Here is a 13331-nt window from a genome sequence, read left to right as displayed (position 1 = left end):
TTGGGACTTCCTTTTTAGTGTTGATTAATGTAGCTTTCTCCTTTGCATAGATATTGCACATATCAGATCTCTCTTTCTCTCCCATGTCCAAACTTCTTTTTTATGCCTTTCATAAGTCTCTAGATTTTGTTCTTTATATTTTTGCACTTCCTCGGTCGCTTCTTTTTCCAAACAGCCTGATGTTTCTTGGCCTATATAATGTTTTTCATGAATCTGTTGTATTAATGAACATACATTTGGACTTGAAGCTTCTGACAGATTTTTCTTGTGGAGTTATTTTTCATTCCTCTAAATTCTGTCTTAATCTTTTTGTATATCTTCTGTCTGAACATTCTGGGCTTCTTGCATAATAGTAACAGTACATAACTTATTTCTTATCCTCAGCAGTCCACTCTATTGTCTGTATGGCTCTTTATTTGGCCTATCAGTTTTTGTGATTTTTGTGGGCTGCTACTTCCTTCTACAATGGGGGGGGGGGCATTCTCCCCCTGGGCCTGACCTAGCCCCATTGTATGAATGTTTCAGTCTCTTGAGGATTGTACACTGTCATATTTTTCCTGTCCTGGCACCAGTGCACCTACCAGGATTGGGCACTTTTTTTATCCTGGGACTTATGCACCCAGCTATCTTTTTTATTTTTTAACCTACTTCTGTCCATGATATATGCTATATAAAATGCAGTCTATATATCAGTGTTATCTTGGTTAGATTTTGTAAAAAACATGTCTACCTTGTGAAGATTTTACCAAGACTTGAGGATGAATTCAGTTCCAGCAATACTACTCTCCTTTGCTTGCTGATTTATCATCTCTCTATTCAGACCCCTATTTATTTGTTCACAGTGATGAGAGTGGAGAGATGTGCCTCCTGACCAAGATGCATTTCTCTAAGGTTAGCTCTGGAAGACTCTAGGGGTAGGGGGTTGTCAATAAATACAAGTTAGCTCCTAGTACCAACAGAGTGGTCAGATGAGAGATATGATCAGCTTGTTACTTTACAGTGAAGGTATTAGGAAGATAAGTACCTTTAGAGGTAATGGTAGGCATAACTCTCAACTCTTCCCCATTTTCCATCATATTTTTGCTCCATCCCTCATAAAAGGTTTGATTTTCTGGTAAATCACTAAGAATTACAATATCTATATTTATATCTATATCTATATCTATATCTACACCTAGCTATTTATATATATGTGTGTGTGTGTGTGTGTGTGTGTGTGTGCGTGTGTGTGTGTGTGTGTGTGTGTGTGTGTGTGTGTGTGTGTGTGTGTGTGTGTGTGTGTGTGTGTGTGTGTGTGTGTGTGTGTGTGTGTGTGTGTGAGTGCATGTGTGTGTGTATGTGTGTATATGTACTCAATTTATTTGACTTTTGTTAAAGTTGACATCTGTTTTCTGGACAAACTTTGGCAAAGCAGATGTCTGCAAGCTAGCATCATCCCTATTGCTGGGGAATATGTCCTTTCCCTTGAGATTGTGCAATCTTAGATTTAAAATATTTAATAATCAGGGGTGCGGGGGTGCAGAGGGGATTGCCCCTGCAAAAAAGACTATTTTGCAAGTGTATGTTCTAATGTTATTTCTCAGATCATGCACAATGATGTGTTGACATAACATTTTGATTATTTTGTGCTGATATATGTCTGTTTCATACTTCTTAAGAACACCTTTATATATATATATATATATATATATATATATATATATATATATATATATACAGAGAGAGAGAGATAGAGAGAGTGTGTGAGTGAGTGGGAGATAGATAAATATATTGTCTGATATTAGAGTTTCATACTTATTGTTCAGGCATGTTTAATTGAATAAGCCTGGCTAGCACTAATTAAGAAATGTTGAATAAACTAGTAACCTAGTTACTGTCTATTTGTTCCCCATGTTGTAAACAGGGGTAATCTTTAACCTGTGAACTTGTCTATTCATGATTGTTTATGTATACTTTGTAAATATCTCTATATTGTTTCTACACTATTCTATTTACCTGGAGACTTTATTTTGTAATGAGTTTGTAATGTTTTTTACTGTATCTGTTTATGCCCCCACTGAAAATGGACATGTATCCAGTCGGACTATCCCGGTCAACAAATGTAAAATAAAATAAATAAATAAAATAAATAAATGTTTATTCTGCAACCTGATCTATTAAAAAAAGTCTCAGATTTTGGAACTTTGTTTCCACATTATTTGTGTTTTTGTCCCTGCTTCTTGCCAAAAGAAGCTGAGAGTTATGTAGAAGTTAGGAACCAAATGTAATTGTTTAAGCTGGTTTTGTGACTGTTACTGGTAGGTATTAACTCAGTGCTCCTAATGGGAGTGACAGAGATAGAGTTAGGCCTGACATTAAATCAAAAGACCATAGTGTAGGCTATCGGGCAGGGAAAGTTAATGATTATTTAGTGATAACAAAATTGTTAATGCTTAGAAATTCTTCTGTATGTAACATTAATACATTGAGAGTAGAGAAAACCACACTATCTGTCAAAAGAAGTTGATAAAAGGAGGTAGTAAGCACAGCCCGACAGCAGAAGTCAACTAAAAGATAAGGGGAACAAACAGCAGTGTTACAAGCTACAGTACTATAGCAGTAGCAGTCTACAAGCAATAGCAGACTGTGTAAAACAGCATGCTGTCAGAACAGAACAAAAAGTATGCTTGCAGATAACTAGGTAAGCACAACAGTGTGCCAGCAGGACACTGCAAAGACAATGATACAGAGAAGTGCAAAAAAAAACTTTGTCTTTGATGAGTGTCTTTGTGTAAATGTCTGGGATGGGCTGACATATGTCTAACTCCACTAGGCTAATGAAAATATCCTGCAGTACTGGAAAGAGAACACTAGACCCCAATGAATTTTAAATATTGCTCTTACTCACTTTAAATCTTAATAGAACTAGGTTTGGCCACATGAAATACATATGTGGGATGACACAGTCACCAGGGACAGTATGTAATATTATTCCTATGACTTAAAAAGTTAACAGAATAAAAGGTTTGGCAGCACAAAAGGCATGCTCATGAAATAAAGCCCTATGTTAGCAATTCTTCTGTGCTAACTGTAATAGCTGATTTATAGTATCTTTAAGTGTTTGCTGTACCTGCTCTGCCTGTTCTATCAAAATATATCTCTTGTTTTCCTGCTTTAGTTAGTCCAGCCAGAGTTGCTGCCTCCTGGACTTTGGTTGTGGTTCCTGTGTACTGTTCCTTGCCTTATTTGGGGAAAGGAGGTCTACCTTGCTTACCAGTGGGAGTGGGAAGCATTGGGCTACCTTTTGGTCCGGGTTTGTGAGGTTACAGCCAGAAACTAGTAGCTTATTGGTCGTTTTGGGCCAGTTTCCTAGCTTTTTCCAGCCCCCTGGTATAAATGCTCAGCACAGACTCCACGTGGGCCAGCAGAGCAATCCAGGCTACAGAGAGCTGGCGACCTCTCTTGATACTAAGTATTTTTTGTTGCTTTTACACATCTAAAACTAGCGACTGTATTTCTCACTGCTTCGTATTACATTTAAACTGTTTTCAGCTTTTAACTTGAACATTGCACTTGGATTCTTTGTTTGTAAATTCGTGACTGTATTATTGCAATTCTTCTGTGCTAACTGTAATAGCTGATTTATAGTATCTTTAAGTGTTTGCTGTACCTGCTCTGCCTGTTCTATCAAAAAAAAAAAAGAAAAAATATATCTCTTGTTTTCCTGCTTTACTGTGTTAGGTTAGTCCAGCGTCAGAGTTGCTGACTCCTGGACTTTGGTTGTGGTTCCTGTGTACTGTTCCTTGCCTTATTTGGGGAAGGGAGGTCTGCTTACCAGTGGGAGTGGGAAGCATTGGGCTACCTTTGGTCCTTTGTGAGGTTACAGCCAGAAACTAGTAGCTTATTGGTCGTTTTGGGCCAGTTTCCTAGCTTTTTCCAGCCCCTGGTATAAAAGCAGCTAAGCAGCGTTAAGCTGATTAGCAAGTTGCCGCAGTTGCACACTAGGGCAGCTGCAGTTAGCAAAGTTTAAACCAATTGGGCCATCTAAATTCCATTCTTCAAATTTTCCCTTATACTACCTTCCTCGAACTATACTACTGATCTAACCTATCCTATAACTAAAAAGATCATCTCTACTTGACTCCAAGTAGACTATACTCTATCTTTATAACCTAGCACTTGCTCCTACAGTACTTATCACCTTGATACAGCACTCTTGTTATAGATAGCACCCCAAAAAGGCAAACCCCATTTCTTGCTCACCCACATCCCCCGAAAACTCTTTTAAAATTTGTTGTCTATTTCCTTCTAGCATGTCGAGGGATCAGCTGCTAGTGTCCTCTCCTGCTCAGCTGGTGAACCTGGGAATATTGAGGCAATGTTACAACTGCCTCATGTACACAGACAACCCTCTCCTCTTCCCACAAAACACAAATACATGTGAGAGATGCAATTATACGGCCAAACTGGAGGCTGAGCTCTCTCAACACAGGACTGGCAAGACCAGACAGGAGGAGAAGGTTCCCACATACACTATACACCCAGTCTCACATGGTACCATCACAACCACAAATCATACACATAAACACACAAAGACATACTGGAGGCTCTGATCAAAAATCTACCAAGACAGCAGAGACCACCAAAGCATACACCCAAACAACTACCACCTCAAAACACAGCACCTGCAACACATAGACCTCACAGTCAGAGTGTCAAACAGTCGCAGCCCATAAGGCCAAACACAATGCCAGACACACTAGTCATTGGTGACTCCATAGTCAGACACACTGACGTCCCGCTCACCAGACTGAGTAAGGAGAAGGTCACAGTAAGCTGCCTGTCGGGCTAGAATCCGCCACATAACGCAAGCACTCAGGTCTCTCAACAGCAGGTACAAGTCTGCACTCAGTCATTGTCCACGCTGGTGTAAACGACCTGAGGGACTACATGAAAGAGACATTGAGGAGCTCTCCGATTATGTAGCCCAGGCAGGTATGACCCTGACCTTGAGCAGTATCTTACCTTCACCAAGAATGATGCCACAATACAGAGATAAGATGATCAGTTTTAACAATTGGCTTAAACTCTGGTGTCATTCAAAGGGGATCCAGTGTCTGTCTGCCTGGGAAGACATGCTGGGCAAGCCAACCTGTCAGATTCGGATATTGGCAAAGGCTCTTGCCACCCCATAGTGCCTTTTTAGGCAAGGCTCAAATTCTAAACCTTCCACCCTAGAACACAAAAAGGAAAAAACTAAGGGTAATGCTGCTCAATGCCAGAAGTCTCAATCTCAAAATGCACGGAGGCCCTTCTCAGTATGGAGAACATCGATGTCTGTGCTGTGACAGAAACCTGGTTCAAGGCTGAGCACCCCAGCACTAGCAGGTTTTACCTCATATCATGCCCCAAAATCTGGACAATACCAAGAAAGGAGGGGTATCCATATTCATCAAGGATACCTACACCTCAAGATTGGTGGCAACGCCAATGCATCAGAGACCATCCAGGTGCAGATAACCATAGGCAAGACTGCTCTACAAATTGTAGCATGTTACAGGCCACCCTCACAGACCCAGGAATCTCACTTGGCCTTCCTGAAAACACTGGAGGGAATAAATGTATCCCCAAATACCATCATACTGGGTGACTTCAATTACCCAAATATAGACTGGGAACACTACTCAAGCCCAAACACCCTAGCCCAAAAGTTCCTGGAAGTCATAAACTCAAATGCCATGGAACAACTAGTCACTATCCCCACAAGAGGAGAAAACATACTTGATCTCATCATCACGAACATGGGAGCAAAATGTTCAACACCAGAAGTATACCCCTCACTGGTGAGATCAGATCACAAACTTATCTCGCTGGAGGTCCTCATCCCACCCTCCTGAAACAAAAAGACCACAGTAAAAACTTCTAAAGCCGACTTTGCACTTCTAAAGACTAGTGTGGTCTCCTTCAAGGCCCCACAGTACTCTAGCAGCTGAATCACTTACAAATGCCTTCTACCAGCACCTGCAGGACTGCATGGATAAGGCAATCCCAAGCAAAACAAAGATTCTCTGTACCAAAGGCAAGCGTCCAGCCTGGTGGACCCCAGCCATAAACAAACTCTACAACAAAAGGAGGAAGCTACTACATGATAGAGCAAAATCCTTGAAAGGCAAGACGCCTTTGATCACTATAAGTAAAAGCTGAGAGCTCTCATAAAAGCATCCAAAGCAAATTTTGAGAGAAAAATAGCTAAAGACTCTAAAGACAATCATAAGGCCTTCTTTAGCTATGTTAGAAACCTGGGAGGAAACTCCCAGATATGCTCAGAATTAGTTCAAAACGATGAGAAGATTACTGATCCTACAGACATTGCCAACATACTGGCTGACAGGTTCAGTGCAAACTTCTCCCCTCCCCAAAGGAGAGATATCTATACCAACAGATTGCAGCCCCCAAACATCTCAAATGCTCAGGTGAGAAAAACACAGCATCCATGGGACCTGATGGTGTCCCGGCTGTGTGCTACATGCACTCAACGAGGAATTAAACCCTCAGTTAGGACAGCTGTTTAATCGTTGCCTCACCTCGGGATATCGCACTCAGGAGTGGCTGGCCACTGTAGTCCCACTCCACAAAGGCGGTGCCTCCACCGACCCTGGAAATTACCGCCCATCAGCTTGACAAGCCTTATCTGCAAAGCCATGGAGAGGATCATAATGGATCTCATAAATAAAGACATAGGGAACTTGCAGACTCTGGATCCAACCCAGTTTGGCTTTGTCAAAGGCAGGTCATGCCTTTTAAACTTGGTTGACTTTCGAAACAGTCACCAAAGCCATTGATGAGGGAAAGGCAGTTCATACAGCCTACCTCGATCTGGCAAAGGCCTTCGACACAATACCCCATTCGGGTATCATTGAAAAACTCATCAGCCTAAATGTTAACCCATACATCACAAGATGGGTTGCTAACTGGCTGAGTGACAGAACCCACAGGGTCAGAGTGGCCGATGCCATGTCTGACTCTAAGCCTGTCTCAAGTGGTGTCCCACAGGGCTCAGTCCTGGGCCCACTCTTGTTTGGCATCTACTTTTCCGATGTACAAGCAAGCATGGGAGGGCTATGGCTGACAAAGTTTGCAGACGACTGCAAACTGGGTGCCGTAGTTGAAAACACATCTGACACAAATATCCTTCAGAAGGGTCTCATAGATACAGATAACTGGTGCCAAAGCCACGGCCTAAAGTTAAATGCCAAAAAATGCATAGTCATACCCTTCGAAAAACAAGGTTACCCCTAGCTACCATATAAGTGGAAATCCACTGAGCACAGAAGAAGTTATTAGGGACCTGGGGACCCAGGTTGACAGCAATCTGTCATTCGACACTCATGTTGCAAAAATAGTCAGGAAGACCTTCTACATTGCCCACCTTATCATGAAGGGATTCACATCTAGATCAAGGGAGGTCATAGTCTCCCTATATTCAGCACTCATCCGACCAATGATTGAGTACAATGCCCCATTCGAATGTATCTGACCCGTCACTTGCAGCAACTGGAGAGGCCACAAAAGTTCCTCACCAAGAGGATTATGGGTCTCAAAAATATGTCCTATGCTGCCCGACTGAAAGAACTCCAACTATATTCAGTCGCACGCTTGCTCAGGGGACTTGTGCCTGACATACAAGGCATTGTCAAACCCTGACTTGATGAACATGCTTCACCTCAAAAATCTAGATCCATTAGAACCACTAGAGCGGAGACCTAAACCTTGACACGGCCATTAATAGAACGTGCTGGAGGGATAGATTCATTACCCAAAGACTCCTATGCTGTGGAACAAAATCCCGGTATATGTGAGGCAAAGCACTGGCTTTGTTCAAGAGAAATCTTGACCAATGGATGGGTGATCGCAAGTATACCCCAGGGATTACCTCAGTGTCACTGCTCGACAGAGGCACAGCAAAATAATGGGCACAGTTCCCCAAACCAAAGGGGTGGCTAGGCTTGTAAATGCCCTCGGGCAGATAGCCTAGTATGAACCTATGAACCTATGAACCTATGTGAATTTAAAAAAAAAATGAACAACCTTCTAACCCTGTACCATTGTCAGACAAAAAAGCTCATTAACAATGCAGAAATTTAATCCTCCATACTACCAGTTGTCACCTCTGTGACTCTGTAAATATTATCCTAAGTCACTTAAAAAAGTTAAAAGAACAAGGGGAAAAGCTTTGAATCCACTACCCTTGGCACAGAAAGCAAATTATTGTTGTTCATAGCTTCATAGGAGGTTACTAGGCTAATGGCCCTATGGCCTTTCCAAGCCTAGCTGTGAATAAAACTTGTGTACCCTAATTGAACATAGTTAGATGGTCATTGTTAGCAGAGCAATTTTATGATCAGCACTGACTACCCCTGTCCATGACATAGGTGAATTTATGCTGACCCTTCCAATTGTAAAGGTTGCGCTTCAATGGGGTCATTGAGGAGATCGTTTTCACATGAAGTGGGAGTTTATTCCAGAAGAGTGGTAATCTCTGGGAGATATATCTGACTGTCCAACATGTTTTGTTAGTGTCACAAGCTAGGTTGAGATACCTGGAGTGAGTGACTCGTCCCATTTGATTTATGGATGTGCAGCATTTCCATTCGGGCAGAGTCAGAGACTGCTCTATAGGCCAGGCACAGGCCACCTCTTAGCAGCCTGTATGATACAGAGTACAGTAACAGGGCTTTCAGTCTTTTCATGTAAGTCACATTTTGGAGGCCCTGGATACTCTTGGTTAGAAACCTTGGTAGTCTCTCCAGTTGCTGCATGTGTCTGCTGAGATACATACAGAAGGGAGCATTGTACTCAGTTAGTGGTCTGATAAGAGTCGAGTACTGTGGAGTTAACCTCCTTAGTCTTGGATATGATGCCCTTATTTATTAAATGCACAATGTAGAAGGCTTTCCTTACCACTGTGGACACATGGTGATAGAAGTTTAGATTGTTAAATCTAAAGATAACCACAAGGCATTCTTTAGCTATGTCAAGAATCTAAGTGGCAATGCTCAGATCTGCTCGGAGTTAGTGCAGAATGGCACAAAATACACTGAACCGACTGATATCGCCAACATCTTGGCAGACAGGTTCAGTGCAAACTTCACCCCCCTCTCACCCCCAAAAGGGCTCATAACCATACCAGAAGAATGTAGAGCCCCTGAAATCACAGACACTCAGGTTAAAACAGAGCCCTCTCCAAAGCCAAAAACACAGCATCAATGGGACCGGACGATGTCCCAGGCTGCATCCTACACCAGCTCAAAGATGAACTACCCCATCACCTAAACACAATGTTCAAACTCAGCCTCTCCACAGGCTACGTACCCATAGAGTGGTGCACACCAGTGGTTATTCCACTCCACAAAGGTGGAGCCACAACAGACCCTGGGAACTATCACCCTATAAGCCTGATTAATGTGGTCTGCAAAGCTATGGAGCACATCATCATCATGGAACTCATTAACAGAGACATTGGGAACCTCCAAACACTGGACCCTACCCAGCTCGGCTTTGTTAAGGGCAGATCATGCCTCCTAAACCTGGTGGTCTTCTTTGAGACAGTTACCAAGGTTATAGACGAGGGAAAGGTGGTACACACAGCCTACCTAGACCTTGCAAAGGTCTTCAAAACCATTCCCCATTATGGTATTATAAACAAGCTCACCAGCCTAAAGATAAACCCCTACGTCACAAAATGGGTTGCCAACTGGCTCATGGACAGAACCCACATGGTGAGAGTTGCAGGAGCTAGGTCCGACTCTATACCAGTTACAAGTGGCATTCCCCAGGGCTCAGTCCTAGGACCCCTCCTGTTCGGCATATACTTCTCAGAGGTACAGGCAAGCACAGGAGGACTATGGCTGACCAAGTTTACAGATGACTGCAAACTAGGGGCTACAATTTACTCTCCGGCTGACACAGACATGCTCCAAAAGGGTCTCACTGAGATGGATACCTGGTGTCAAAATCATGGCCTCAAGCTAAATGCCAAAATGTGCATAGTCATCCCCTTTGGAAAAAACAAAGTACCACAAACTACCATCTCCAAGCAGCTACCCAGCAATGTTTTGCCAAAGTTGAACAATGGTTCTCTGACCGGAAACTTTTACTCAACCCGACTAAAACCAAGTTACTTCTATTTTTCCCCACGTCCACCACTTCCCTACCCCAAGAACTACCACCTGATAACTCCAGGACCTTTTTTGTGGAATCCTCTAATGGCACCATCATTGAGCCCGTCCCCCATACCAAACTACTTGGTGTCACTATTGACCATAAGCTTAAATTCGACATGCACATTGCCCAAACTATTAAGACAGTTAACAAGAAACTTGGGTCAATGTACAGAATCAAGAACTTTCTTATGCAAAATTAACCATTGCTCATACCCATCTCATCTCCACCCTACTATATACCTCACCAATACTATCTTTCCTCAACAAACGTGATCTTAATAACCTCTCTACCACCTACCATCATATTGCCAGATTTGTAACAGCTACACCCTATCGTACCCACCACTGCCTCAACCTCAAAAAACTTGGCTGGTTGGAACTGCCCAATCTGCTTAAACTAAACCAACTCTCCGAAGCATTCAAAATAATCAATCATCCAGACTGACCAAAATTCTGACCCCCTACACCAACTTAAGAAGCCTACGATCCTCAAACAGTATTCAGATATTAACCATCAAATCTAATAACATGGGCGGCGATGTCTGGCTTATGCTAACTCCATTGGAAAGCAATCAACCTCAGGCACATGACCTCACTCAATCTATTCAAAACTAATCTCAGAGAATTTCTTAAGTCTCAATGGTTATGCCCATGTTCCAACCCTGACTAATTCCCACAGGACCATTAGTATCTAATTCCTTTCTACCTCACAATTCTTTATCCAGCATCTTACTATCTCCTCAGGTATCTATGTCATCTGGCCATCTCAACAAATGTTTACCAGACTAACAGCTTGTATACTTAGATGTTATTACTGTTTGATTTTATTTTAATGTAATTTCTTGTATATATTTGTAAACTTATACTTCTGTTAATTATGGGAGCTTTTCTCCCCGGGCCTCTACTGAAAAAGGACATGTATCCAGCTAGACTAGCCCAGTCAACAAATGTAAAATAAATAAATAAATAAAATAAATATATGTGGTAGTCCCCTAAATACAGAAGACGTAATAAGGGATTAAGGGATCTAGGGACCCAAGTAGATAGGAATCTCTCCTTTGATAATCACATTGCCAAAGTGGTTAGAGAATCCTTCTACATGGCCCACTTAATCACAAAAGGGTTCGCATCCAGATCAAAAGAGATCACTGTGCCCCTCTACTCATCACTCATCAGACCCATCTTAGAGTACAACACCCCATTTGGGATGTACCTTACAAGACACCTGCAACAGCTGGAAAGACCACAGAAGTACCTCACCAAGAGGATCACTGGCCTCAAACAGATGCCCTATGCAGCTCGACTGAAGAAACTCCAGCTGTACTCAGTTGCATACCGCCTACTCAGAGGTGATCTCTGCCTGGCATACAAAGCCATGTCCAACCCAGAATTGATGGACATGCTCCACCTAAAGAAAACCTTATCCCCTCGAGCCACACGCTCTAGGGATCTAAACCTCACCACAACAATAAATAGGATGTGCTGGAGGGATAGATTCCTGTCCCAGAGACTTTTCATGCTTTAGAACAAGATTCCAATCTACATTAGGCAGAGCTCCTTGCTAACACTCTTTAAGAGAAACCTTGATGAGTGGATGGGAAACAGAAGGTCTACCCCAGAGATCACTTCCGTGGCTCTGCTGGACAGAGACACAGGGAACTAATCTAAGTGGGTGGCAAAAGACAACACATTATGGCTAGGCTTATAAATGCCTTCAGGCAGATAGCCTAGTACCTACCTAACTACCTACCTTATCATTTGTGTTCCCAAGTCTCGCACCACTGTGTTTGAGCATAGAGGGGTGCTATCTATATCATAATTAACAGGGGCTACTTATTTGCCAAAGGGGATAATGAGGCATTTTTTGCATTTAGTTTTAATCCGTGACTTTGGCACCAATCATTTGTCTGTATCAGCCCCTTCTGTAATATGTTTACATCATTGGGGGACTCAATGATTGTGCAGAGTTTGCAGTCATCTACAAAATTGGTAAGCCACAGGCTATCTACTTTCACCTGGACCTCAGAGAAATAGATTCCAAACAGTAAAGGGCCCAGCAGAGATCCTTGTGGTACCCCACTGGTAACTAGTCTACTGGTGGAGGTGGACTCCCCAACTTTGACAGTGTGCATTCTGTCAATGAGCAAGTTGGCTGCTCATCTAGTGACATATGCGTTAATCCCCAGCTGGGAAAGTTTCTCAATGATCCCTGAGTGGGGGATTGTATCAAAAGCCTTGGCTAAATGATGATAGGTGGTATGTACTGCTTTGCCCTCATCCAGGGCTTTGTTGACATTCTCAAATGAGTTTATCAGGTTTAATAGGCAAGATCTACCCTTGACAAAACCAAACTGGATCAGCTCAAGAGTATGAAGGTTGCCTGTGCCCTTGTTGATAAGGTCCATGATGATTCTTTCCATGGCCTTGCAGATATGTGTGGTTAGGCTTATGGGTCGATAGTTTCCTGGGTTTAGCTAACATTTTGGATTCAGAAAATTATGAGTTAAGCTCTAGGAATCAAATGAATATCACTTATAAAAGAATTAGACAACAAATTAATGATTTATTTATTGAGGAGTGTATTGATGTTCATTTATTTATTTTTTTAGATGTGCTACATCCTAAGGTTCCTACTATTTTTGGTCTACCAAAGATCCATAAGAACATTAATGATCCACCCTTTAGACCTATAGTGGATGGCAGAAATTACCTCTAGGTGTACAGAATATGCTGACGGTATCTTAAAAGAATTTATTAACAAGGACCAACAGATCTGTAAAGACTCTTGGTCCTTTCTGGAAACAATTAATAATGTGGAGTTCAATTGTGATGATTGAATTGTCATAACTGATGTGAAGGACATGTATACAGTTATCCCACAATAAATAGGTATTGTCTGGTTAGTTCAATTCTTGCATTCAAAAGGTGCTAGCCAGGACCTAATTAATTTAATTGAGGAACTATTAGAATTAATGTTGAGTAACAACTATGTTTTATTTAATGTAATTATTACAAACAGAATTCTGGGGTTGCCATGGGCTCCCCTTCTGGGAAGGGGGGCATTCGCAAACATTGCAATGGCCTATTGGGAAAACAAATATATTTATTCTAGTGACTGGAGTAAATTTT

General features: G+C 42.0%; 1 protein-coding gene across 1 annotated transcript in view; it reads left to right on the top strand.

Moving 5' to 3' along the window:
• The window catches only part of LOC122816306 (medium-chain acyl-CoA ligase ACSF2, mitochondrial-like), a 1435169-nt gene that overhangs the window by 173020 nt on the left and 1248818 nt on the right, over positions 1-13331 (top strand). The gene's annotated exons all lie outside the window — the stretch shown is intronic.

Source organism: Protopterus annectens, chromosome 12.part0 (assembly GCF_019279795.1).
Source record: "Protopterus annectens isolate FY-2018-M chromosome 12.part0, PAN1.0, whole genome shotgun sequence".
Classification (NCBI taxonomy): Eukaryota; Metazoa; Chordata; order Ceratodontiformes; family Protopteridae; genus Protopterus; species Protopterus annectens.
Note: the sequence above shows the minus strand (reverse complement) of the source record. Positions and strands in the feature narration are given on the sequence as shown.